The sequence below is a fragment of the Chelonia mydas genome, chromosome 4, assembly GCF_015237465.2.
Source record: "Chelonia mydas isolate rCheMyd1 chromosome 4, rCheMyd1.pri.v2, whole genome shotgun sequence".
In the NCBI taxonomy this organism is placed as follows: Eukaryota; Metazoa; Chordata; order Testudines; family Cheloniidae; genus Chelonia; species Chelonia mydas.
The window spans coordinates 74,930,821-74,944,400 of record NC_057852.1 but is presented as its reverse complement, the minus strand read 5'-3'; positions in this window follow the sequence as shown (position 1 = coordinate 74,944,400).

Genomic DNA, 13,580 nt, shown 5'->3' with positions numbered 1-13,580 from the left:
TTTATGAGGCATCCAGTATGTTTAAAGTGTTTTCTGATGTGTGGAACTAATCTTAGTCCATCCCTGCAATTTTGACTGAAATTCAAGAATACTTCCCCAGTGGTTAAATGGGTCTGAAAAAGGTTGATGTAGCACTAATGTTAGCACCCGCTCCCCACTCCCAAACACGCACACACACACACACACACAATGTTCTCATACTAGTTGTTTCGTGTTCGCTTACTTTTGTCCTTGATTATTTGTATTGTGCTATTTGAAGATTAGGTAGCAGCCGCTTGTATTATATTTCACACATGCATTTAACCAGCAAGCTATGAATGGTTTTAAGGCAACCTTCAATACCTACTGGCCTATCCAAAGAGCAAAAGAAAGATTGGTGTTGGCCTAATAAAACTAAATAAGCCATTCTTGTTAGGAAAACTGCTCTCTCAAGAGACTGCCCCAAAGTTACCAGTGAGTGATATTTTTCAGATGAATAGTTTATTCACTGAAAAATGTAGTTTCAGTCAACCTCAAGCTATTCTCATACTTGACACAAATTTGGTAAAAATAAATCAGGGGGAGTGGCAGGGGAAGTTAGGCACTATTTACAAAATGTTCAGAGGGGATGGTGGCAGGTCTTTTATAACCTTTAGCCTGTTGGTTAGGGCACTCACCAATTACGTGAGACACCTAGTTCAATTTCCCCCTCTGCCTGATGTGAGGAAGGGTGTAAAAAAAATTTTAATAGTCATTCATATACATATATATGCGTGCGTGCATATATATGAATGACTATTGAAGAAGTTTTTACATATATATTTATATGAACGAAGACTTTCTAGGCCAGTTGCAAGGGTACTCACCTTTGAGGTGGGAAATCCAAGTTCCTGTCCCTGCTTGGATGACTATACAGTGGAACAGCTTCAACAGGACAAATTGAGACACCCACAGCAGAGTATTCCAGAACATAGTGGCTAGGACACTCTGCAGCAACTCGGGAGACCTGCACTCAAATCCCATCTCCACATCAGGCAGAGGGGGAATTGAGCCCAGAGCTCCCTCAACCCAGGTGTGTGGCCTATCCACTGGGATAAAGGTTATACCTTCTATTCTGGCTGCTTTGTACACCTAGCCCTTCATTTACTTTGCTTTTTAAATATGGAAGTGCGCAGGAACTAAATGATTCCTTTTTGGGTCAAACAAAATATTTCACTGGATTCAAAAAACTCTTTTCTGATTGACTTTTCTTGATTCATTTAAATTTTTCAGAGTTTTCTAAGTCAATTTGGGACAAGCTGTTTTTTTAAACTGCCAGCAAACAAAACACACACACAAAAAATCAGTTCCTTACCCAAAGTATCCTCAAACATCCTAGTATAACACTGTTTCACCTTTATTATGAAACCACATCAGTAAAGCACTCAGTCTTTGCCAGTTCCTTGAGTGGTTGTTCAAGGAAAGTTTCATTGTAATACTTCACATTTATATAACACCTTCCGTCCAAGAATCTCAAAGTCAAATAATTGAATTAATTAAAATTTGTAAATTAAAGTAAGTTTCAGAACACCTCTGCACTGTTGCTATATTATTTAAAATCTGTGTCTCAATTTCACCATCTGTAACTCGTTCAGAGGAAGTCTTGGTAGAGCCAGGAATAAAACCCCAGTCTTCTGACTTCAGCCCTGGGTTTTAGCCTTCCTTTAAGATCATCCTTCCTCTCGTAACAGATTTGTGGCAAAATTTTGGGATTAAAGTAAACTGTGCTCTTCTAAATATCACTGCACGTTTACAGTATGACAAAGGCAAATGTGAGGATGTCACGGATTAAACCAAAATGCTTATGTCTATTTCTCACCAGCCACACAGGCACCATTTATCAAAAATCTCTTTGGTAAAAGAAATACCATGAATATAAATAGCAATGGAACCCAGCCACAAAGTTCAGTGCCAGGTCAGACCAAGCCCAAAATCTAGGGTTGTTTGGATCTAGGCTTTTGCTTTGGACCTCTCTGGGTGTTATTTTCACATTGCTGCATTTTAATGTCTTCCAGGTGTTCACATGTACTAGTCAGACAGTAAATCACCTTAGTGAAAAAAGAAAAAAAAAAAACAAAAAACGAACTATGATGAGAAAACTTAATCAGTGTTTTAATCCAAATTCTCTCAGGTAAAGCGATTACTGATATTATAAAACTAACACTGTATTTGAACTTAAAATGAAGGCTTTTTCTGTTGTTTGTAAAATGAAAAGGGACACTTCTTGAGCTCAATTGTTTTCTAAAGTGAAGGAGTGACACCTGCTGGTAATATTTATGTGAACTGGCAAAAAGGTCTCAAAACAAATTTTATGTAGTACATCAAACTGTTTCCACTGTCTTTTCAGGGCATAACATAGGGTCTTTCATATTTAAATGGCTCCCCAGCAACTTGTTTTAACAATGGACTTACATCAAAAGTAGTTTCTTAGTTTAGGTATTAACCTCAAAATCCCCCACAAAATTGTTGTGCAGAGAAGGTTGAAACCAAACAATATTACATGAAAGCCAACCACCACCAAAAATGCTTACTTCTTGTGCATTCTACATATGAAAACAGATTAGTGCGAACACCTGATATAAGCTATACAAATGTGTGCTCTTTAACCTAAAGTTTTTAAAAACTGAGCTTTTTTCCCCCCCTTCTATTTTAAAGATTTTGTAGTCAGGCTAATAGAATATCATGAAAATATAATTGCTAATTGGAATAATACAATGACAGGAGGACCCTTCAAAAAAAATTCTGAGCCGGCAAACCCAATTAGCGAACATATAAATGAATAGTTGGCTCCCTCTGAAGTGAGCCAATAATAGCTGCACCTGCTGATTCAAGTGCCAAATTTCAGTCCAATATCTTTATTATGAAGATAATTGTACAGCACCCAATTTCCTGGATAAAGAGTACATCATTAATTTTATTTATGAAGCACTTTTTATCAAAGATCTCAGGGTGTCTACAGACATCTCATAATAAAAACAGTAAGAGTCACCCTCAAATTACAGCAAGAAGAAAAGATATGCAGAAAAATGGGGGAATGGAAAGGATTCTAAACATGGCAGTAAGATTAAAACACTACTAGATACTGTTCTAATCAGAAAACAGATGCACAGGCTTTAAAAATAAAACAAATTAAGTTTGTTAGCAATAAAGTTATTATTGGAGTTAGTAATAAAGCATTTTTAAAAGCCTAAGTGGATATTAAACTACAAAACAACATTTGCACAGCCCTCCAGCCATAGTCTGATCTTTAAATCCAAGCTAAAGTCATTAAATTGTTCCATTTTTTACATTTCCTCTACCATGGCAACATTGCTGGGAGCTTCACACTGAATTAAGATCATTATTTCAAGTGCTGATTTTTGGCTTCCTGATCAACTAAACGAAAGAAATTATTTCTAACCCTCTATGGAATCCTTTCTGAGTACTAGGAAAGGTTGCTCTGCTGAATTTGATATAAAAAAAACTTGCAGCTCTGAAACAGCTGGAGCAGATCAGGAAGACATCCAAGATGGCAGAGTCATGCAGTCTGCAAAATTCAGAAATCTGGCTACCAAGAAATTTCCTTAAACTAGAGATAACTGGGAAAACATTTTTTTAAATGAAATGGTGTTTGGGGGTTTTGGTTGTTGCAAAATACAGATTGTTAAAATTTTGCAGGAAAAGGTTAGTTTAGACAAAACTTTCTCAGGTCCTAGGATGGAATCTCTGGATTTGACCAGAGAGAGAGACCACAGAGTAGCCAATATCCCAGTGGTAACAGCACTCACCTGGAATGTGGGAGACAGGCTCAAGTCTCTGCTCTGAATCAGGAAAAGCAGGAATTTATTCAATATTGATTGAGCCAGAGAGAGAAAGGAAGAGAATGCTCTTCCTGATTCTCTCTGTAGCCCGGTGAGCAGAGACTTGAACCTGAGTCATCCACCTCCCAGATAAATGTCCTAGCCACCGGGCTATTGTTTATCCTGAGTTAGCACTCCCTTGTTTTTGTGAAAATCTTTGAAAGGGCTCAGGTTTGGCCAAATGCAGAACAAAAATTAATTTTGAAAAACTGAAAATTTTTATGACCCGGGATTCCTGGTTTCTGGACAGCCCAGTCTTAAACTTGACTACAATTACAGATAAGACTTCAGAAGTCAAAATACCTCTTGAGTCTTCCTTGGTCCCCATAACTGGAAGAGCAGATGGATTTCAAGATCACCTAACTGCTACAGACCAAGAGTGGCATCATACAAATCAGCTCAGACAGACAAGACATCCATTTGCAATTCCTGAAAACCAAGGTCCTCTACAGTAGGGAATTTTAGCAAAATACTTCAACTGGTGATACCACCAGTACAGCTGAAGAAGCGATACCAGTGTAGAGAACACGAGCACTTTATGGCTCTGAGAAACCACCAAAAATTGCCAAAGCCTTGTGCACATAGGAGTTCCCACCAATGCATGAGGCAGTAGGAATTTCTTGCTAAAATTCTCTGGTGTTGACATCATTAGAAGATAAAGCTGATGGGAAAATATTGGAAACAGAAGTCACACATACAATATAGAACTCTGAGGACTCCTTGAAGGATAGCAAATCGTGAGTTAACAAGCTTGTTTCCCAAGTGGATCCCAAAACTAAAAGGAAATGGGAATACATGAAAAACAGACCCCATCAGGAACCAAGTGCCAGTGTTAGAGCTCATCTTCACCCTCAACTTTCAATCACCACATAACTTTAAAGCCAAGCAATTCATTTTATGGGCTGCCATAAGAGTAGGTGTGTGCATGCACACTCTTACTTATTCAAATGGAGAAAAACAGCCATTTTTTTTCAGGACTTTCTTCATCTGTTATAGCATTTCCATCCAGCAAGAGAACTACTTAACGATCAGAGTACTAGATATATTACCTAAAGTCAGCAACCCTGAAGATTTTTAAAGGAACAAAGACCTTTGTTTTAAACCCCTGAAATCAGCAAAGACTCAAAGGCAACATTGACTGTTTAATTACATACCAGCATTAATTTAAGTGGCAGTACTATTTAATAAGAAAAAAAATTAAATATCCTAGTTAATATCATGGCTTTAGCTTCAATGATAAATATATTAACAGGGAACATCTTTAATAATTTTATGATAATTTAACCTTTGGTGGGCCTAACTGTGAGCAGTCTATGCTTTTCCATGTAGGCTGTGGGACTGTGCATGAATTAAAAAGGGCCTGTACAAAATACCACATCTTTTTCAGATGGATACAGCTCATGAACATTCTTAGTACCCGTTTTTCCTTATGTTCTCAATGTTCCCTATTCTTGACTCTTGTATGTGACAAAGATGGCGAAATAGGATTAAACTCAGGTTCTACTCACACTCCAGAACACATCCTGCCTTAGGCTCTGATCCACCAAGGTGAAGTGAATGAAGCTATGTGCAAGGGGAAGGATCTGCCCACAAACAACAGGTTGCAGGATAAGAACACTGCCAATTAATGAACACAGCCAGTTTAAAGTATGTAAACATAAAATTGACCGTGCCACAGTTTGAATATTACAATATGCTGATTTCATACTGCTTGGGGAAAAAAATCCCTCATTGGTGAGTATAACAAGGATATAAAAGAGGAGAAGACAGGGTGAGAGTTTGATACATCCTCATTGTGAGTCAGCCTAGAAATAGTATAGACCTGATACAATGCCAATGGAAGTCAACAGAAAGTCTCCCACTGATTTCGATGAACACTGGATCAGACCCTAAACTACTATTTCTGTACAGTTACTGTAGGTCTTATGATGACAATAAAACATTGGTCCAGTCATTAAAGTTAACTGTGGCTATTTAATAACCAGTCTTCTTCTTTTGCCCTCAACAGGATATTTCATACAGTTTTAATGTGTTTAAATTCAACTGTTCCAGTTAGTCAGTCATTGAGAAAAAGGATTGATTACTCAATAGCTTATCTGTTGAGAGTACCCTAGGAAGCAACAATATACATAAAAGAGCCTACTTAGAAGGGGCATTAACCAACCTGAAAATGCCCAGCTCATCTCCTTGGCATTCTTTAAAATTCTGTACACAGAATATTACAATTAACAACAGTGCATGAAAATGTATGAAAAGTGCTCTCTTTTCTTAAGAAAGAGAAAGTGGGCTTTGCACTAAGACAAGAAATAGCTAGAAGTATCAGAATATACTAATTTAAAAAAAAAATTGAGTGGGCCAGTATCTGCTCCATCCTACACAGAGAAGAGCTATATTATGTATATGTATATTATATTACACTGATCTTACAATAGGGGCTACTTTAGTCATTGTGGATGAAGAGAGATTAAACTACTAAGTTTGCCAGGGGATGGAGACCTAAGCCCTGAGGTAAGTGGGGAAGTGGGATATCGGGAGGAAACACAAGGAGGAGGGTGCAACAGGGGAAGCCTCCTGAGTCATACTGAGAAAGTAGGGCAATCGGCTAGTTATCTTAGGTGCCTGTACATGAATGCAAGAAGCCTGGGAAACAAGCAGGAAGAATTGGAAGTCCTGCCACAGTCAAGAAACTATGATCTGATTGGAATAACAGACTTGGTGGGGTAACTCACATGACTGGAGCACTGTCATGGATGGATATAAAAACTGTTCAGGAAGGACAGGCAGGAGAAAAAGGGTGGAGTTTCACAGTATGTAAGAGAACAGTATGATTGCTCAGAGCTCCAGTATGAAACTGGAGAAAGGCCTGTTGAGAGTCTTTGGGTTAAGTTTAGAGGCAAGAGCAACAAGGGTGATGTTCTGGTGAGCGTCTGCTATATACCACCAGACCAGAAGAATAAGATGAGGTGTTCTTTGGATAACTAACAGCAGTTTCCAGCTCATAGGCCTTGGTTTCTCATGGGGGACTTCGATAACCCTGACATCTGCTGGGAGAGCAATACAGCAGTGCACAGACAATCTAGGAAGTTTTTGAAGAGTGTTGGGGACAACTTCCTGGTGCAAGTGCTGGAGGAACCAACTAAGAGCCCTGCTCCTCTTGACCTGCTGCTCACAAACAGGGAAGAATTGGTAGGGGAAGTAGAAGTGGGTGGCAACCTGGGCAGCAGTGATGACAAGATGGTAGAGTTCAGGATCCTGACAAAAAGAAGAAAGGAGAGCAGCAGAGTACAGACCCTGGACTTCAGAAAAGCAGATTTTGGCTCCCTCAGAGAACTGATGGGCAGGATCCCCTGGGAGTCTAATCTGAGGGGGAAAGGAGTCCAGGAGAGCTGGCTGTATTTTAAAGAAGGCTTATTGATGGCACAAGAACAAACCATCCCTATGTACAGAAAGAATAGAAAATATGGCAGGCGACAAGCTTGGTTTAACAGAGAACTCTTCAGTGAGCTTAAACACAAAAAGGTGGCTTACAAGAAGTGGAAACTTGGACAGATGACTAGGGAGGCATATAAAAAAGCAGAAGTACTCAATGGTTTTCTTGCCTTGGTCTTCATAGACAAGGTCAGCTCCCAGACTGCTGCACTGGGCAGCACAGTATGGGGAGGTGGTGAGCAGCCCTCGGTGGTGAAAGAATAGGTTAAGGACTATTTAGAAAGCTGGACATGCACAAGTCCATGGGGCCAGATGCAATGCATCCGAGGGTGCTGAGGGAGTTGGCTGATGTGATTGCAGAGCCACTGGCCATTATCTTTGAAAACTCTTGGAGATCGGGGGAGGTCCTGGACTATTGGAAAAAGGCAAATATAGTGCCTAACTTAAAAAAAAAAAAAAAAAAAGGAAGAAGGAGAATCCAGGGAACTACACACTGGTCAGCCTCACCTCAGTCCCTGGAAAAATAATGGAACAGGTCCTCAAGGAATCCATTTTGAAGCACTGGAGGAGAGGAAGTGATCAGGAACAGTCAACATGGATTCATCAAGGGCAAGTCATGCCTGACCATGATGAGATGGTTCTTCTATGATGGGACTTCTATGAAGAGATAACTTGCTCTGTGGATATGGGGACAGTAGTGCAAGTGATATACCTGGACTTTAGCAAAGCCTTTGATACAGGCTCCCACAGTATTCTTGCCAGCAGGTTAAACAAGTATGGATTGGATGAATGGACTATAAGGTGGATAGAAAACTGGCTAGATCATCAGGTAGCGATCAACGGCTCGATGTCTAGTTGGCAGCTGGTATCAAATGGAGTGCCCCAGGGATCAGTCATGGGGTCAGTTTTGTTCAACATATTCATTAATGATCTGGATGATGGGATGGATTGCACCCTCAGCAAACTTGCAGATAACACCAAGATGGGTGGAGAGGTAGATATGTTGGAGGGTAGGGATAAGGTCCAGAGAGACCTAGACAAATTGGAGGATTGGGCCAAAAGAAAGCTGATGAGGTTCAAAAAGGACAAGTTCAGAGTCCTGCACTTAGAACGGAAGAATCCCATGCAAAGCTACAGGCTGGGGAGTGACTGGCAAAGCAGCAATTTTGCAGAAAAGGACCTGGGGATTACAGTGGATGAGAAGCTGGATATGAGCCAGTGTGCCCTTGTTGCCAAGAAGGCTCAGGGCATATTGGGCTGCATTAGTAGGAGCATTGCCAGCAGATAGAGGGGAATAATCGCTTCCCTCTATTTGGCACTGGTGAGGCCACAACTGGAGTATTGCATTCAGTTTTGGGGACCCCCCACTACAGAAAGGATGTAGACAAATTGGAGAGAGTACAGCAGAGGGGCACATGACTTATGAGGAGGCTGAGGGAACTGGGCTTATTTAGTCTGAAAAAGGGGATTTGATAGCAGCCTTCAACTCCATGAAGCAGGGCTTTGGAGCTGTGCTCTGGTTTCGTTCCAGCTCCAGGCAAAAACCTGCAGCTCCACTGCTCTGGAGCTGCTCCATGCAGGCTCCAGCTCTGTGCTCCGCTCCAAAGCCCTGCCATGAAGGGAGGTTCCAAAGAGGATGGAGCCTGGCTATTCTCAGTGGTGGCAGATGACAGAACAAGGAGTAATGGTCTCAAGTTGCAGTGGGGAAGGTCTAGGTTGGATATTAGGAAAAACTACAATATTTCACTAGGAGGGTTGTGAAGCACTGGAATGGGTTACCTAGGGAGGTAATGGAATCTCCATCCATAGAGATTTTTGAGGCCTGGCTTGACAAAGCCCTAGCTAGGACGATTTAGTTGCGATTGGTCCTGCTTTGAGCAGGTTGTTGGACTAGATGACCTCCTGAGGTCTCTTCCAACTCTAATCTTCTACGATCTCTGGTTTTCTAGCACACTGTGTTAATATCTGGATATGTAGGCATCTCCTTATAAATCTGATGAGCAATTGAGATTTTAGCAATTACTCCCATTTTAAAAATTCTTTCTTTCTTGGAGGAAGACAGTATTGCTGTGTTAAAAAGAAATTAGATAAAATGCCTCCCAGTTTCCAGAAAAACATGCTTAAACCTTCAGTTCCATCCTTATGAAATAAAGGCTTCTCTGATGTCTAGCAGCTACTGAACACAGGTAGTAAAAGTCTTGACTTTCCATTCCAAAGTTCATGGCTTCTCATCCAGGATATATTTGATTTTCAAAAAAGTGGAAGAGCCTCCAAGTATTTAGCTTTAAAATATTTTATTACACACTAATGTGCTGTTGCCTGGAAGTCAGCAATTCCAAAGACCAGCACCTAGGCAGAGATTCCCTTCTCGCATGTTAAAAAATTTATCAGAGCTCATGTACAACAATATTTTGAAATAAACAATAGACAAATCTTCCCCTGGGATTTGTGAGAAGAATTTAAAGTTGTACATTAGATGAATTACCATTATGTACATTTTTTTTGGTGCATCTTCAGTCAGAGCAGTTGATCTTGGAAACAACTAAAACCACTTCTTCTACACCAACAAGAAGTTTCAGCTTAAGTTCAATTGTAAGCTGACATTATCATCTCATCTAGGGCCCAAGCCTGCCCCCACAAAACAGTATTTTGAGTTTTTAAAGTCAGAGGTATGTTTTCAAAAATATGTAATGACACAAAAAAGAGTAGTTTTCAAAGAAGCAGCCGTGTTAGTCTGTATTTGCAAAAAGAAAAGGAGTACTTGTGGCACCTTAGAGATCACGAAAGCTTATGCTCAAATAAATCTGTTAGTCTCTAAGGTGCCACAAGTACTCCTTTTCTTTTTACGAAAAGAGTAGTGATCAAAACGCAATAAGACATTTGTAAATGGTAATGTATAGGAGGAAATCCTACAACACAAACACATTGTTTGGAAAGCCTAAAAATACCACAGTATTATGAAGAACAAAATATACAATTTGAAGCAGATATAACTGATGAACTACTTTTAAGAGACCTTCCAAAAATCTCCAGGGCTGAGAGGCTGATGATAAAAACCATCATCAATCTTTTCAAATCTTGCATCATTCCCTTGAGGGAAGAATATTGCTCATTAATGGTCAAAATGCATCATGACTGCATTCCTTAAAAGAATAATTCAGAGCAGTGTAGCTCATATTGACCAATATAATCTATTTAGACAAAGAAATACTGTCACTAGTTTTAGCAAACCAGCTATCTCTGACTAGTGAAAATTAGTAGTGGAAAGACTAATCTATCTTTATTTCAGGGGAAGTCACACCTTCATATATTTTTCAGACACCAATTGTCAATCATATTAAACAAAGTCAGCCATCTTTTAGTATTAGGAGAGAAAGCATTAGGGTTCTTTTAGAGGACATTTTTGTTGTACTAGAGAGCCTTACTTTTGGATATCAATTTGCAACCTCTATCTAACTGGCTTACATTTTTCCCTGTGCACTCATTTACTGGAATTCCTTTTGATCAGAGAATTTCTCTTTAAAGAGCAGCACAAGGCAAGAACATTTATTTTGTCACCTCTTCCATTTCCTCCAGTCATTGCACTGCTCACAACAGTTAATGTTCTCCAGAGAGTCAGTCCATAATAAAGATATATGGTGAAAACACTGGTTTTCTTTCATATCTGCAGAGTGATTCTAGTATAGAGTGTTGTCTGATCTTCAAGAAAGCAATCAGCTAAGTTCCCTCTAAGCTGCACAGCCACGCAGAAGGCTATCAAGGGCCGCACAGCAGGGAGGCACACCTCTGCTGTGGTCACAGGCTGCTGCGGCAAGAGAGGACTGGGGGGAGTCCGCTCTCCCTCCTCAGCCCTGGGGCAGCCTGCACCCCAAACCCCTCATCCCTGGCTCCAACCTAGAGCTTGCACCCCCAACCAGAGCCCTCAACCCCCACACCCAAACTCTCTCACCTAGCCCTGAGCCCCCTCCCACACGCCAAACCCCTATGCCCCACCCCCACCACACATCACCTACATATTAGTGCACATAACAGAATTGATTCTGCACATGGATGTAAAAAATTAGAGGGAACATTGGAAATCAGGTATCTTGGTACGGTAATGGCATACTAAACTGTATCATATTGTTCAGCTACTTGGCGGCACTATGTAAAATACCCTATTTAAGCTAACCCCAGCCATACCTGGCAGAGCATTAAAAGATCTTAGGATGAATACATCTGGTGTGTATAATCAAACTCTATAACCAGTCCGTATCTGCTACGGAAATACATGACAGGTATGGTCAGGTGTCAGGCTTCTAGTTGACTTCCTGGACATGTGGGCTACTAGGTTTCCCTCCAGGACATGAAGGAATCAACTTTAATAGGTGGAATGCCAAAGAACTGTCAGCTATTGGAGTTTTTTTTTTCCAGGGCATAACACTAGTGGTTATGGAACAGCTCAGAATTAAATTTAATTACCTTCTCTGGATTTCTAGCTATACTACAAATTAGACATTTCCTAGAATTAGGAAACGAAGTTCCATGAGTGCAGAAGATCCGATCAGAAAAATACAATCAATCAGAGGGTGGTCGTAACTACATCTCTGCTGTACAACTTCATTGAGAAATACTCATCAGTATATGCCCCAAATTCTATACTTTATCTTTAAGAGGAATCTTAACATCTTGAATATAATCAGAGAAAAGAGTATTTGAATACCCCTTGAAGTCTGTATTTGCACATTTTAGTAACTGAATTTCACTCAATATAGACCAGGGTGGGCAAACTACGGCCCAGGGGCCACATCTGTCCGTTTTAATCTGGTTCTCAAGCTCTCGCCAGGGAACGGGGTCGGGGACTTGCCCTGCTCCACTCGGCTCCCGGAAGCAGTGGCATGTCCCCCTTCTGGCTCCTACACATAGGGGCAGCCAAGGGGCTCCACACACTGCCCCCACCCCAAGCGCCACCCCCGCAGATCCACTGGCAGGGAATCACTGCCAATGGGAGCTGCACAGGCAGTGCCTGTGGACAGGGCAGCATGCAGAGCTGCCTGGCTGCACCACCACATAGCAGCATGTTCCAGCTCCTGTTTCTGGGAGCTGCTTGAGGTAAGCGTCGCCTGGAGCCTGCACCCCGACCCCCTCCTGCACTCCAACCCCCTGCCCCAGCCCTGACCCCCCCCCCAACCCCTAGGTCCCAGCCTGAAGCATCCTCCTGCACCTCAACCCCTCATCCCCAGCCCCATCCTAGAGCCCACACCCGCTGCTACACCCCAACCCCAATTTCATGAGCATTTATGGCCTGCTGTACAATTTCCATATCCAGATGTGGCCCTTGGGCCAAAAAGTTTGTCCACCCGTTATAGACTGTATTTTCCTTCACTTGCTAACAAAAATTAATTCCAATCTATATTTAAGATAATGCATGAGAGACAGCAATCATGTTTGCAGTATGTATGGAGCTGCAATTATATATGCAAAATAAGGATGAACCTATCTACTGGAAGACAACATTGGATTAAAAAACAGAAGGAAGTTTATAGAAACTATGAGGTATATGTATATAGATATCCTGGTTACTAAACAATAAAAATCAACCAACTATCACTTTAGACTCTAAAAATACTGCAGTTATCAGTTGTCCAAGATGATATTAGTATTTATATTCATAGCAATTACATGGATATGAAGAAGAGTTTATTATACAGAATTTAACTACTCTTAAATATTAAGTTGTTAAAGACAGACACCACCAAATATGTTTATATAAATGTATAAAGTAAGCTCTTCCTTTGTGTTATTGACATTATACTCTGTTCTCTACTGTTTGTAACATGCAGCTTTTTGTTTATCTGATGGCAATAAAATGATAAAAATTGGAAATATCCTCTTCCGAACAGTACAGAATGGTCAGTTCCTTCAGTTGACTTTGCCCTTATTGCGTTTCCCAAAAGTTTACCCATCAATTCAGGTTTCCCAAATAAGCAAGTATTCACACCGAACCAAATCCAGAGAAAAGGAGATTTGTTTCAACTCTTGTTCATTTGAATACAATGTTCAGTGGCTGAAATTCTATTTACCAAGCATGTGCCACATGGAGGACAAAAAATTGTATTTCTATTGTATGTCAAGAGCTCAACCCTACAAATATTTATTAGTGGGTACAGTGCTTACTAGGCTGCATAGTCTCATTGATTTCAAAACCCATAATGTTTTATTGGTCTGGTCCAAATCTCTGTGAACTGACCCAAAACTTTTGGTTTCCTAAAGCTTTCGGATACCAAGCACCTTTTCAACCCGTACAGGATAAGT